General features: G+C 35.4%; 1 protein-coding gene across 4 annotated transcripts in view; it reads right to left on the bottom strand.

The window, feature by feature from the left end:
* The window catches only part of LOC105199766, a 116,877-nt gene that overhangs the window by 26,678 nt on the left and 76,591 nt on the right, over nucleotides 1-13,608 (bottom strand). The gene's annotated exons all lie outside the window — the stretch shown is intronic.

Here is a 13,608-nt window from a genome sequence, read left to right as displayed (position 1 = left end):
TGTGCGCAAATCATTGCTCTTTTGGAAGAAGGATTAAATCAAAGTTATGTTGCAAGGAGAATAGGTGTTCATCGATCCTCCATCTCTCGAGTTTGGGCTCGTTATCAAGAAACAGGCGGATTTCGTCGAAGGAGAGGACAAGGTCGAAGACGAATAATGTCAGCTAGAGAAGATCGCCGCATCATTAATGAGACAAATCGAAATCCAACAAGAATTGCACGAGTAATTGCAAATACAGTTCTTCCGCACAGACAAATTAGTGCTCAAACGATCAGGAGGCGTTTGCACGAAGGAAATTTGCGGTCGCGAGCTCGTGCTCGAGTGCCAATGTTATCTGTGGCTCATAGACGTGCTCGTTTGCAATATGCACGCACTTATCAGAATTGGATTCTGAGACAGTGGAACAATGTATTGTTCACTGACGAATCACGGTTTTGTCTTTTCCGTTCCGATGGAAGAGTACGTGTTTGGCGTCGTAATGGACAGCGTTTTGAAGAAAACTGCGTCGAGCCTGTTCGAGCGTTTGGTTGTGGCTCTGTCATGGTATGGGGTGGAATATCGATGCATGAACGCACAAATCTTGTCATCATACCACCTCCTGGATTGACAGGAGAACGTTATGTAGAAGAAATTTTGCGTCCTCACATAATACCCATGCGTCGTCAAATGGGGCGCAATTTTATTCTCATGCATGACAACGCTCGCCCACACACTGCCAGGATTGCTCTTAACTTCCTCGAACAAAACAACATCGAGGTGTTACCACATCCAGCAATGAGCCCGGATTTGAATCCCATTGAACATGTCTGGGATATGATGGGAAGAAGATTGCGAGATGTGGAGAGACAACCAACAAATCTGCAGGAGTTAGGAGCAATATTACAGCAAATATGGCACGAAATTCCTCAAGCCACAATTAGGTCATGCATTAATATGCATGACCGTTTACAAGAAGTCATTCGAAGACGAGGTGGGAATACCTCATATTAAATGCGAGAGCACCCACATTTTTTATGCAACACACACACACGCGCACGCGCGCGCGCACACACACACACACACACACACACAGCAGAGAGGGTTTGGAGTCATAAAATACTGCGGAAGTGACGAACCGTGGGGTCCTCATCTCTGCTGTAACACACACACACACACACTCACACACACACACACACACACACACACACACACACACACACACACAGCAGAGAGGGTTTGGAGTTATAAAATACTGCGGAAGTGACGAACCGTGGGGTCCTCATCTCTGCTGTAACACACACACACACACACACACACACACACACACACACACACACGATGTGCGAAATCCGACCAGCAACCTCCCCGTGGTGCACATCGGGTAATGCTAATGCTGACGGTAACTGACCAAAATGCATACATAACTTTGATACATCCTAACTCCTCAAAAAAAAATCGTACGAACCTCTTTTTTTTTAATTTGCAGCGAAAAGTCCAAATTTTACGATGATTATTGTGACATTTGCGAAAAAAATTTGTCCTACTCCGTGGAGTGCGTCAAACTTTGCAAATGTTCGGAGACAAAACATGTCTTTACTTTTAAAAAGACGGCGGAAGGAGGAAAGAAGAAATTCAAAATTGGCCAAATGCATCTTAAAGTAGAGACTTTAAGCTTTAAAATAAAAAAAAATTTTTTCAAGTACGATAATTTTTAACGAAGTTACGATTATTTGAAGTTGTGCGAAATTTTGATATAAATGAGTGTTGCGATAATTTTGTTGCCCAGTGTAGTTTGATTAAGTAGTTATATTTAAGTTAGAGTTTGCTAATTAAGCGGTCTTTATTTGTTCAACGTAATTTTTAAACGTTAATTAACGTTTAAACTTTTAAATTTTGCTACAGTTTACAAATGTTAAATCAGTAGATGTGGTGCGAGAAAAAAGCACCTCGAGACGCCTTCTCATCTTCAACATCCGGAGATACACGCCGGGGACAGACATAAAAAATCTTACGTAAGAATGTGTATGACCCCCCCCCTCCCCCATGTCAGTATTTGTCAGAATTTGCCTGACCCCCCCCTCCCCCAATTATGCTTACGTAATATATGGACGGCCCCTTACGACTGATTCAGTGTCCACATCGAAACTGATCGTATAATACATTCGCCAAACTTATAACCAAAACATGAGTTTTGTTTAATAGATCGAAATATTAAAGCTTTCTCCTTGCATCATCTAAATATTGTTTCAACGTGCAACAGCCGGACTATCGGCGCTTATCTTTACTAAGAAAGATACCTTGCAAGATTAGACATGCCACTGGGCGGCAACCGCGTTGCGTACGAAAGAGAGCTCACGTAAACAAATCTAAATATTATTTCAACACGTCATTAACACAGCCAAAAGAGCTGTTCGGCGCTTTTGTCTCTCTTGAATCCACCTTGATCAAAAATTTATTAGAGGATAGCGAGCGGTGGCGGCGGCAGGCCCCGCGGAAATAACCGCGCACATCCCACAAAATATTCGCAATCGTATCGCTTATCCCTCCCCCTCGTAATGACAGACATTTCCGATTTCAAAAGTACAGTCATCCTCACGTCCTCGCGGTGTGATTTATTAAGTTTATGTAAACAGAGAGACAAGTGCATGGTCCATGTTTACTTTAAATGGTCAGTTGCCTCCAAGCGGCACATTTCAAAGGTGTCAGGTGCCGGGTTTCGGTCAAGAACATGGTCCTCAAATCGTTATCACTGTTTATTTAAACATTGATTACGCAGAACTATCGGTTAGGTTCATACACGTGTCCCCGATTAACCCCCTCCCCCCCCCCGGTTTGATCCACCCGCGTGACATCGTCTCCGGTTAGAGCCCCTCCCCGTAAAACCTAAAAATCCCCCCCCTTACCCTACGCACACGGCACATTTCAAAGGTGTCAAATTTATTTAAACATCGGTCAAGAACATGGTCCTCGCGTTATCGCTGTTTATTTAAACATTGATTACGCAGAACTACCGGTTAGGTTTACCTGCGTGTCCCCGTTTAATCCCCCTCCCCCTCCCCAACCGGTTTGGTCCACCCGCGTGACCTTATCTCCGGTTAGGTCCCCCCGTGCGACCCAAAATATTCCCCCTCTTCCCCGCACCCCTCTGAGATCCCGGATTTAGAATCCGCATATGCATTCTATTATTCTGCTTAAGATATTACCAGCAACGCATGTCGCGTATACGACTTTATAACAAGTTACTGAAAATTTTATATTAATAAGTTTTGTACTCTATTTTCAGTTGCCTGGAAAACAGTTTCCTTGCAACAGCATTTAGGTTGCCCAATACGAAGGGATTAGCATCTTCATTATAGCAACGTGATTGCAACCAAATAAAAATTTGTAGTAGCAAATATCTCTTTACGTGCCAAGAATGCATTGCTATCTGGGTAGTTTATTTTAAAAATATTTAAGGCTAAATAATCAAATGGCTAGTGAGAGTGTTCGCGCGGTACTCAACACGTAAGTTTCTTCCTGTTTTAATCAATTATACTTCAAATATAAACTTTTTATTAACGATATCACAAGTGTACAATTAGCTCAGTGTTAGCGTATTAGGTTATTGTCTCGAAATTTTAGGTTTGAATCTCACTCGCGCCAATGCGTTTTCAAAAATTGTAAAATAATGCGTAATGGTAATTAGTAAAATAGAATATATTAAATATATTAACCTATAATAAAAATAAGAATAATAAGATCTTTAAGAAAACAAAAGAATAGTTCAAATAAAACAAGACAAGCCGTGCTGGATGTTGTGCGCCAAAAGCAAACAAATGCCAAATAAATGTAAACGTTTCGACCTTTAATCATTGGTCTTCTTCAGTACAAGAACTTAGATTCGAATATGAAAATGTAACATCCGCTTACAATTCGTGAATATGTCGGGAACGCCGTAGTCTAAATAATAATCTCAAGGACCGTGAATAGATATCGTTTTCGGAACATGATCTATGAGTTCCGAAAACTATATCTTATAAGAGGTTGATAAGAATGTCACAACACGAGTGACTACGGCGTTCCCGACGTATTCACGAATTGTAAGCGGATGTCACATTTTCATATTCGAATCTAAGTTCTTGTACTGAAGAAGACCAATTATTAAAGGTCAAAACGTTTACATTTATTTGGCATTTGTTTGTTTTTGACGCACAACATCCAACACGGCTTCTTAACTCGTCTTGTTTTATTTAAAATATTATTCATAAGAGTCTTAAAATTGTATTTGTTTTTAATTTTTTAAAACAAAAGAAATTTTTTAATAACAATTTTTTTTGTGTACGCATTTGCAGACAGAAACGGAGAGGACGCGTATGTATCGAATTGCAGGCAGAAACGGACAGGATGCATATCCCTAACAGCACAAGCTATCGTATAAATATTCTAGAATATTCTAGATATCATACGAACATACGCACAACATCGAAATATTATGCGTATATTTGTAAATATTCATTCAATATCATGTTAGGGATTTATCCAATTGCAGACAGAAACGGGCAGGATACGTATGTATCCAATTGCAGCCAGAAACGAACAGGATGCATATACGCATTTGTAGACAGTAACGGATACAATTCGCAGTTGTCCATCCGTTTTTACAAATAGAAATCGATAGATTGCAAAACACATTCTATTGGTTACTGTCTGTAATTACGAATTAAAAAAGGCATACTAAAGCAGACAGATACGGATAGGATACGTTTTCTGTCTATTTCTATCCATAATTTTTACCAGGGATATATTCTACCTACATTAATATCCAATTTCTAGTAATGTTTGTAGGCCAATTTTACATAAAGACTTTTATCGTATAAACTAAATAAACAATAATTAACATTTTAACAATTTTGATATTTGACACATCAATATTGACATAATTATTAAAATTATTAAACTATTACGTGCAAATATTATTTATCTAATTTTATATTTATTATAAACAAACAAAATTAGGTCCGTAATAAAACTTTTATTACATATTTTTACAATAATTTCATTACTATTAAAAGCATTCGATTTAGTGCGCCTTGAGCACACTACCATCCCTAAACGCTCAAAATTCTGTCATACATAATTTTTAAACTTTTCCCATTTTTAAATTACTATGGCCTCGATATTTTGGTATTAGAATTTTCGTCTTCAAATCTTCCAAAGAATATGTCATTAAAATTATTATCGCCAGTTATGTTATAACATGTACATTATAAAAAAATATGTAAAAAATTATGTCATGCATATTTATAATTTTAATAATAAATTAAATATTATATTTGAAATGGATTTTTTCGCGCGAAAATGTCGTATAACGTCATTATTAGCTATCGATAATTAACTAATCCCGTCGCCGCATCTGTTACATCATATGTGCTGTCATGTTTAACTTCAAAATTGCTGTCTGTCATCGTATCTGTCATATTCACAAAATGTCAGAAAGAAAAGAGACGTTATAAATCCTGTTTTTTCTGCTAGTTTGAAACTCTGATAAAAGTTTCGGATAAAATTTTAATACAAATTTTTGCAAACAATTCCAAAATCTGTGTCCGTTCTAAACCAAATCAAATTTGTAACCCTCTTCAATCCGTGCACCAATTCAAAGTTCTATGTGAATAAATCCAAAAAAGTCATTCAATTTAAATCTTTGAATCCAATCCGAATGAACCCAAAACTTATCTTGATAATGTTTTCAATCCAAGGCTCGTCTGGACAAGGTTTTCAATCATTAATCTCAAGTTTTACTCAGAATAAACAATTAGGTAACAATTAAAAAAAAACTTTTTAACTATATTTTTTTCTATCTTCCTTTTTTTTTTCCTATCCGCATGAATCTATTTTTGTCAAAAATCTGTAGTCGAATCTTTCTAACACGTTCACTAGAAAAATACAACGATTAACGTAACTACAAAGATTTTTTTACTGGTGCAAGATAAAGTAAAAAAACAGAAGGTCAAAATTATAAAATGCGATGGGCGACAATTTTCACAAAAATCAGCTTTATACAGCTGCGAAGATTATTTAAGGAGATTATCTGAATCGCCTTCACAAAACCACTGTCACACATTTCTTGTTTTTTTATTAATAACGACGGAATTACAAAATCAAAACAATGCGTTTTGGTTTACTGCAAACTTGCGAACTATCCGCCAAAATAGCTAATAATGATGTCACGTCCAATCATGCGCAATTACTGAACTTATAATGTTATCTATATATATATAACAATCATTAAATAAATTTTACGGCAAAATAACCTTAAACAATAATCTAAACAAGAAAGCCTTCCGCGGTCGTAGCTAGATCTTACAAGGAAACACAGGGAAGTGTCCGCCTCAGATTAAAACAAGCTTTTAATATGTTGTAGTACAGATAAAAATAAGGGACACGTATTTTTTTATACGTGCCCATACGCACTTTAAGGGGGTGAAACACCCCTTTAAAAAAATCGATTTTTTTAAAGCGTATACCGTCAAAACTATAAGAGATAGAGAAAAATGTTTTAAATGAAAGTTGAATGGCTCAAAGAGTAATTTATAACAACAAAAAATTTTATTTTTTAATTTTTGTTAATACTTTTCCCCACCACTTACCTATTTTTTTCAAAATATTTATTTTTTTTATAAGCAAATTAAAGCTTATTTTATTACAAATTCAACGGTATACGATAAAGTTACGATACAACATTCCCATTCTCCAAAAATAATTAAAAACCTCTCTATACGCACGGTACGCGCAAACGTCCGCGCGTTTCTGCGCAACGGAAGTGACTCCCTCCGATTTTGACGTGCTTTTAATATGTTGTACAGATTAAAATAAGGGACACGTATTTTTTTTACATGTGCCTTAATACACTTTTAAGGATGAAACACCCTTTTGAAGAAAATCGGGTTTTTTCTTTCGAAGCGTGTATCGTCGAAACTATAAAAGATAGAGAAAAATGTTTTCAATGAAAGTTGAATGCATGTTTTTCTCGCATAAGATGACAAAAACATTTCGAGGACAGTCTGTGTTTAACATAAAAACGCAGACATTGAGAAAAACATTTACTACAAAATAAAACGACACTGAAGAATAACAACAATTTCGCTGTTGTAAAACATTAAATTCTTGTTTAGAAAATAATGTTTTTAATATAAGTTAAACATTTATTTACTGGTCTACATGATTTGACTAGAATATTTGTTTTCTTCAACATTTTACAGATAAGAAAATTTTAATTACAAAAAATTATTACTCACACATTCCATATCTTCACTATCTAACGCCAGCTCATCAACTAACAACAAAAGAACTAACATAAAACTAGTTCAAAATATATCGAATAGGGGAGGCTGCCCCGATGACCTTGACCTTGACATATGTTGTCAAGGTCATGACCCTGAGTAACGCCCAACAAGTTTTAGCCCTTCGTTAAAAAGTTATAATCATAAAAAGTTTATGAAAATTAAAAGCGATAACTACACATATACTCACATATACGAGGTGTGTTCAAAAAGTATCGCGAATTTTGTGTTTTTTCAAAAATTATTTATTTATTCATGAATATCTATTTTGTCCCCTTCAAAGTAATCCCCATGAGATATTATACACTTGTGCCAACGGTTTTTCCAATCTTCGAAGCACTTCAAAAAATCATTTTTTTTTTATCTTGTTCAGCTCCTCCTTCGATGCCGTCTTTATCTCGTCAAACGTAGCGTAACGTCGTCCTTTCATGGGCCTCTTCAGTTTAGGGAACAAGAAAAAGTCACAGGGGGCCAGATCTGGGGAATACGGTGGCTGCGGCATCATTAGTGTGTTGTTTTTGGCCAAAAAGTCGCGCACAAGCAACGATGTGTGAGCAGGGGCGTTTGGTACGAATTTTGCGGCGACCCGTCTCATGCCCAAATCATTGATAAAAATCGAATGGCACAAGCCAATCGATATGTTTAGGTCCTCAGCAACTTCTCTAACGGTGATTCGACGATTGGCCAATACCATTTTCTCCACTTCATTAATTTTTTCGTCTGTTGTTGAAGTGCTCGGGCGTCCGGCACGCTCTTCGTCGTTCACATCTTCTCGGCCTTCTGAGAACATTTTGTACCACCGATAAACGTTGCTTCGGTCCAAGGTAGCTTCTCCGTATGCCACAGTCAACATTCGGAATGCATCCGCGCACTTAATTTCGTTTTTCACACAAAATTTGATACAGGTCCTTTGATCCATTTTTTTGAATAGGTAAAAATCGAAGACGATCCAAAACACGTGCAAGCAAAGCAGTTGTCAACAATTAAGTGAACATTCAAAATGGCCGAGCTTGTCGGCATAAGTGAGAGACATGAGTACCAACATAACGCCACAAAAAGATCGAAATTCGAATATACGTAACCCGCGAAAATTCAAAATTCGCGATACTTTTTGAACACACCTCGTATGGTACAGAGAACGCGTGGGCGGGAGAGGGGCTCCGCCCCTCCCCCTGCACCCCTCCCCGTATTTTTTCTAACCCAACCTACCCCTATTTTTGTCGAAATTTGTAATAATATTAGATTTTAAATTATGGGTTAAGTTACGCGCGCACATGCACACGCACACGCACACTGCGTGGAACAGTACTAATAGCTTGTAAGATCAGCTTCATTCCGCGTGGAACGTCGATGGCCCGTTTCATATGTATTTTGACGATATTCCTTGTGTTTAGTTGTAGTCGGATACTCAATACGCAAACATGCAACTTCACGCATTTTTTAAAATTATGAAAGATATGTATCCACTTAGTAATAATATTGATGAATAAAATATGTATATAAAACTAAAATTGGTAAAAAAACTCTGAAAAACTCAAATATTTACGTGTAGTACAGAGAAAGCGTAGGCGGGGGAGGGGCTCCGCCCCACCCCCTGCACCACCCTCCGTATTTTTTCTAACTTAACCTACCCTTATTTTAGTTGTAATTTGGCCAAGGATATCCAATTGACCACGTTACAATATTAGATTTAAAATTAAACTAAAATAGAATTAGGAATTAGGTTGGGTTAGGAAAAATATGGGGAGGGGGTGCAGGGGGAGAGGCGGAGCCCCTCCCCCGCCCACGCGTTCTCGGTACTACATTTTTATGTGTATATGTAAATATATGTGAATATATGTGAATATATGTGAGTATATGTGTAGTTGTCGCTCTTAATTTTAATAAACTTTTTATGATTATAACTTTTTAACGAAGGGCGAGCGACGGCTAAAACTTGTTGGGCGTTACTCAGGGTCATGACCTTGACAACATATGTCAAGGTCAAGGTCATCGGGGCAGACTCCCCTATTCGATATATTTACCATTCAAAAATTAGTTAGAAATTTCATCTTTTATACTGCATTTATACAATTCAATTACTGTGTTTATTAAATTATTCGATTAGTGTAGAAACATGCATAACCACGCTACTGGCGCGTGCACTTTGGGTCATTTCCTATCTTAAAATAGAATATTTACGTCTCGGCAGTATTAACATGTATAGATTCAAAAGTTACATACGTAACTCTCTTGTTGTTAGTTGATGAGCTGGCGTTAGATAGTGAAGGTATGGAATGTGTAATAATTTTTTGTAATCCAAGTCTCCTTATGTGTAAAATGTTGAAGAGAACAAATATTCTAGTCAAATCATGTAGACCAGTAAATAAATGTTTAACTTATATTAATTACATATTATTTTCTAGACAAGAAATTAATGTCTTACAACACCGTAATTGTTATTATTCTTCAGTGTAGCGTCGTTTTATTTTGTAGTAAATGTTTTTCTCGATGTCTGCGTTTTCATGTTAGACACAGACTGTCCTCGAAATGTTTTTTTTTTCATCTTATGCGAGAAAAACATGCATTCAACTTTCATTGAGAACATTTTTCTCTATCTCTTATAGTTTCGACGATACACGCTTCGAAAGAAAAACCCCGATTTTCTTCAAAAGGGTGTTTCACCCTTAAAAGTGTATTAAAGCACGCGTAAAAAAATACCCTTATTTTAATCTGTACAACATATTAAAAGCACGTCAAAATCAGAGGGAGTCACTTCCGTTGCGCAGAAACGCGCGGACGTTTACGCGTACCGTGCGTATAAAAAAGTTTTTAATTATTTTTGGAAAATGGGAATGTTGTATCGTAACTTTATCATATACCGTTAAATTTGTAATAAAATAAGCTTTAATTTGCTTACAAAAGAAATAAAAATTTTGAAAAAAATAGGTAAGTGGTGGAGAAAAGTATTGACAAAAATTAAAAAAAAAAAATTTTTTTTCGCTGTTATAAATTACTCTTCGATCCATTCAACTTTCATTTAAAACATTTTTTTCTATCTCTTATAGTTTCGACGGTATACGCTTAAAAAAAAAAAAAAAATCGATTTTCTTCAAAGAGGTGTTTCACCCTTTTAAAGTGCGTATAGACACGTATAAAAAAATACTTGTCCCTTATTTTTATCTGTACTACAAGATATTAAAAGCTCGTTTTAATCTGAGGCGGATACTTCCCTGTGTTTCCTTGTTAGTGCTTTATATTTATTCGTGTGACTTTATATACTTTCTCTAAATAAATATAAAGCACTAAGATTTAGCCAAGACCGCAAAGATTTTCTTGTTTACATTTGTATTGTTACATTATCGGTCTAATATCTTTCTACTTTAAAAGTCATACGCTTCGAAAGCGTTCTTACACATAATCAAATATTGCAAAAAATATTGCTATGCCCGCTATGTACAATTAATTCGTAGCGAAATTATTTAAATATCGCTTGACAGCTCCGCGTCCCAAAACAGAACAAAAACCGGCCGCGCTTCTTTTATCAAATCAATCGATCTTCCTTCGAGCAGCTTCTCAAGCTCAGCCGAAAAGTGGGCATAACAATATCATCACAGCCTCACTCAAGTTGGCTAAGACACTCGTATCGGAAATTCGGGAAGTCGCAGGTTCGAATTCTGGCTGAGGTGATATTTTTCGCAATAAATTCTTTATAATTTTTTCAAAGGGAGAGGAGGGTTTAGATACTAGTCAGTATTAATTACACAAGCACACAAAATAAAAAAGTGTTATGTCCGAGAGACTACACCCCTATGTATTTTGACGCCCTAAAACCGAATATGACTTCACAATTGCTCCATCAAGTCAGGATTTTTTTTTACCGGGTTAAATAGTAATTTTAAGTTTAGCAATTTTTTGATTGTAAAAAAATCTTGATCTGATGGAGCAATTCTGAGGTCATATTCGGTCAGGGCGTCAAAATACATAAGGATACATTGGTGTAGTCTTTCAGACATGACACTGTTTTTTTTATATTATGTGCCTGTGTTATTATTAGATTAATCTAATAAAACAATGTTACTAATTTTCTTATTCAATCTAAAAGCTGTGTTATCACCGGATAGTAACGACGCGCAATTTGATTAAATCTGAGAAAGTATATAAAATCACACAAATATAAAACACTAAGATCTAGCTACGACCGCAGAAGGCCTTCTTGTTTGGATTTGTGTAGTTATATTATCGATCAAATATCTTTTTACTTTAAACAATAATGTTTTAATGTGATTAATAGCATTTTATAAGTATAAAGAATATTTGAAATAATTTTCAGAATATTTTATTTTATTTTTTTTTTTATGAAGCCAATTGCTTAAAGGGTGCATTATATCAAGCTAAGTATTGTAATGTAAGATCATGTTGCAAATGCAGCAACTAGCATAACACGTTGCTTCATCTGCAGCAAGCGTCAATCAAGAAAACGGAATCTGCGATAGAGCGAAGACACAAAGGAGGGAAAAATACTAGCAATGTCTATAAGTCACGCAAGCAAAACAGATAGGTGTTGCTTGCAACAGCCATAGTAAAGGTAACAGATAGCAAAGGCAACAAAGTGTTTTGCAGAGCCTTGTTAGACAACGGGTCTTAGTCCTGCTTCGTGACTAGCAGTTGCTAAAAAATTGGTTTTCAAACAGTCTGTCGCTCGTATTCCAGTTTATGGTTTGGGAGAAATGTCTACACAAACAAATAAAAAAATTAAAATAACACTACAGTTAAGAATCAATAAGTTCAAGGCTGATCTTGATTGCTTAATTATAGATCAAATCAAGCAATTTATACCTGACAATATAATCAATGCTGAGGAAGTACAAGTTCCAAAAGGCATCACTAGCAGATCCGGAGTTCTATAATCCTCATAAAAAATTAAGTCAAAGATGTTAATAGCAAAATGTTGAGGAGTCAATAGTTTTTAAATGGTGAGCGTTCAAAAATATCCAATCATAAGGCGTGATGTTCGCGCCGTCAAAGGCGGCACAACCAAGTGGCCGACCGGACGCTTTGACGGGTGCCGTTAAACGATACGGTGTCAAACTTCAAGTATTGTAAAGGTTCCGTAAAATCTCTGTTAACATCTTGAGTTTAATTTAATTGACAAGAAGTAATGTCAATTGCAAATTCGTTAAAACATTTACATAAGTAAAAAATATGTTTTTAAAATACATTTTATATGTAAACAAATAATTTAATAAATAAAGTCAATATTAATTAAGTTATCTGATCAATTAATATTAAAAGCTTCAGTCGATAAACATTTCTAAAACTTTTTTGTCAAAAGTTCTATCAAAAATAATATTAGAAAAAATTTACGTTTAAAATTTGCATTTAATATAAATATTCCATAATTAAAAAATAAAATAAACAAAAATCCAAATTACAATATGAGAGAGAAAGTGAGAAGTATAATGAAAAAATCGAGGTAAACAATAAATAAACAAAAATAAAATAAGCTATATGTATTGTTACTATAAATTACATAAAAAATTTTTAATTACATTTTAAATGTTTTAAAAATTGTAGATTTTATTTATATGAGTGCAAAAAATGTGCAATTGACATTACTTCTTGTCAATTAAACTAAACTCAAGATGTTAATAGAAATTTCACGGAATCTTTACAATACTTGAAGTTTGGCACCGTGCCGTTTAACGATACTCGTCAAAGTGTCCAGCCGGCCGCTTGATTGCGTCACCCTTGCCGGCATGAACATGACGCCCTACGGATACATTCAAATGCTCACCATTTAAAAACTATTGTCTCTTTAACATTTTGCTATTAACATTTGCAACTCAATTTTTCATGAGGAATACGTGCCGGCTATTGCGAGCAACCTGAATCAGCCTGTATAAGTCTATATGCAAATTCATCTTAAAATGGTGCATAAATACATATAAAATATACAAGTCTAATCATATAAAAAAAAAAAAAAAAAAAAATGAAAACATAAAGTCACGTATATAATATTTTGTATGACATTTTATCGTTTTCCCTGTACTTTCTGGCATTATAAATATTATTTTTCTCTTTCATATACATCAAAAAACACTAGAATTAGTTTTTTAAGTTTCTGGTTGGAACCAATTTTAGCCTCCTTTATGATAAACATTTTAAAAATTATCAAAAAAATACTCTTTATTAACCCTTAAACACATATTAAAAATTCCCCTAGATTTTTGATCGCTTACTGTGTGAAGACGGATTAAGAAAAAAGATTCGGGCTAGGTGGAAAAAAGTTTGAAATCTCCTCTATCGACTGCTAAAATTGACCAACTTT

This window comes from Solenopsis invicta, chromosome 10, assembly GCF_016802725.1.
Source record: "Solenopsis invicta isolate M01_SB chromosome 10, UNIL_Sinv_3.0, whole genome shotgun sequence".
NCBI classification, from domain to species: Eukaryota; Metazoa; Arthropoda; class Insecta; order Hymenoptera; family Formicidae; genus Solenopsis; species Solenopsis invicta.
The sequence above is the reverse complement of the archived record's forward strand: the minus strand, read 5'-3'. Positions and strand labels throughout refer to the sequence as shown.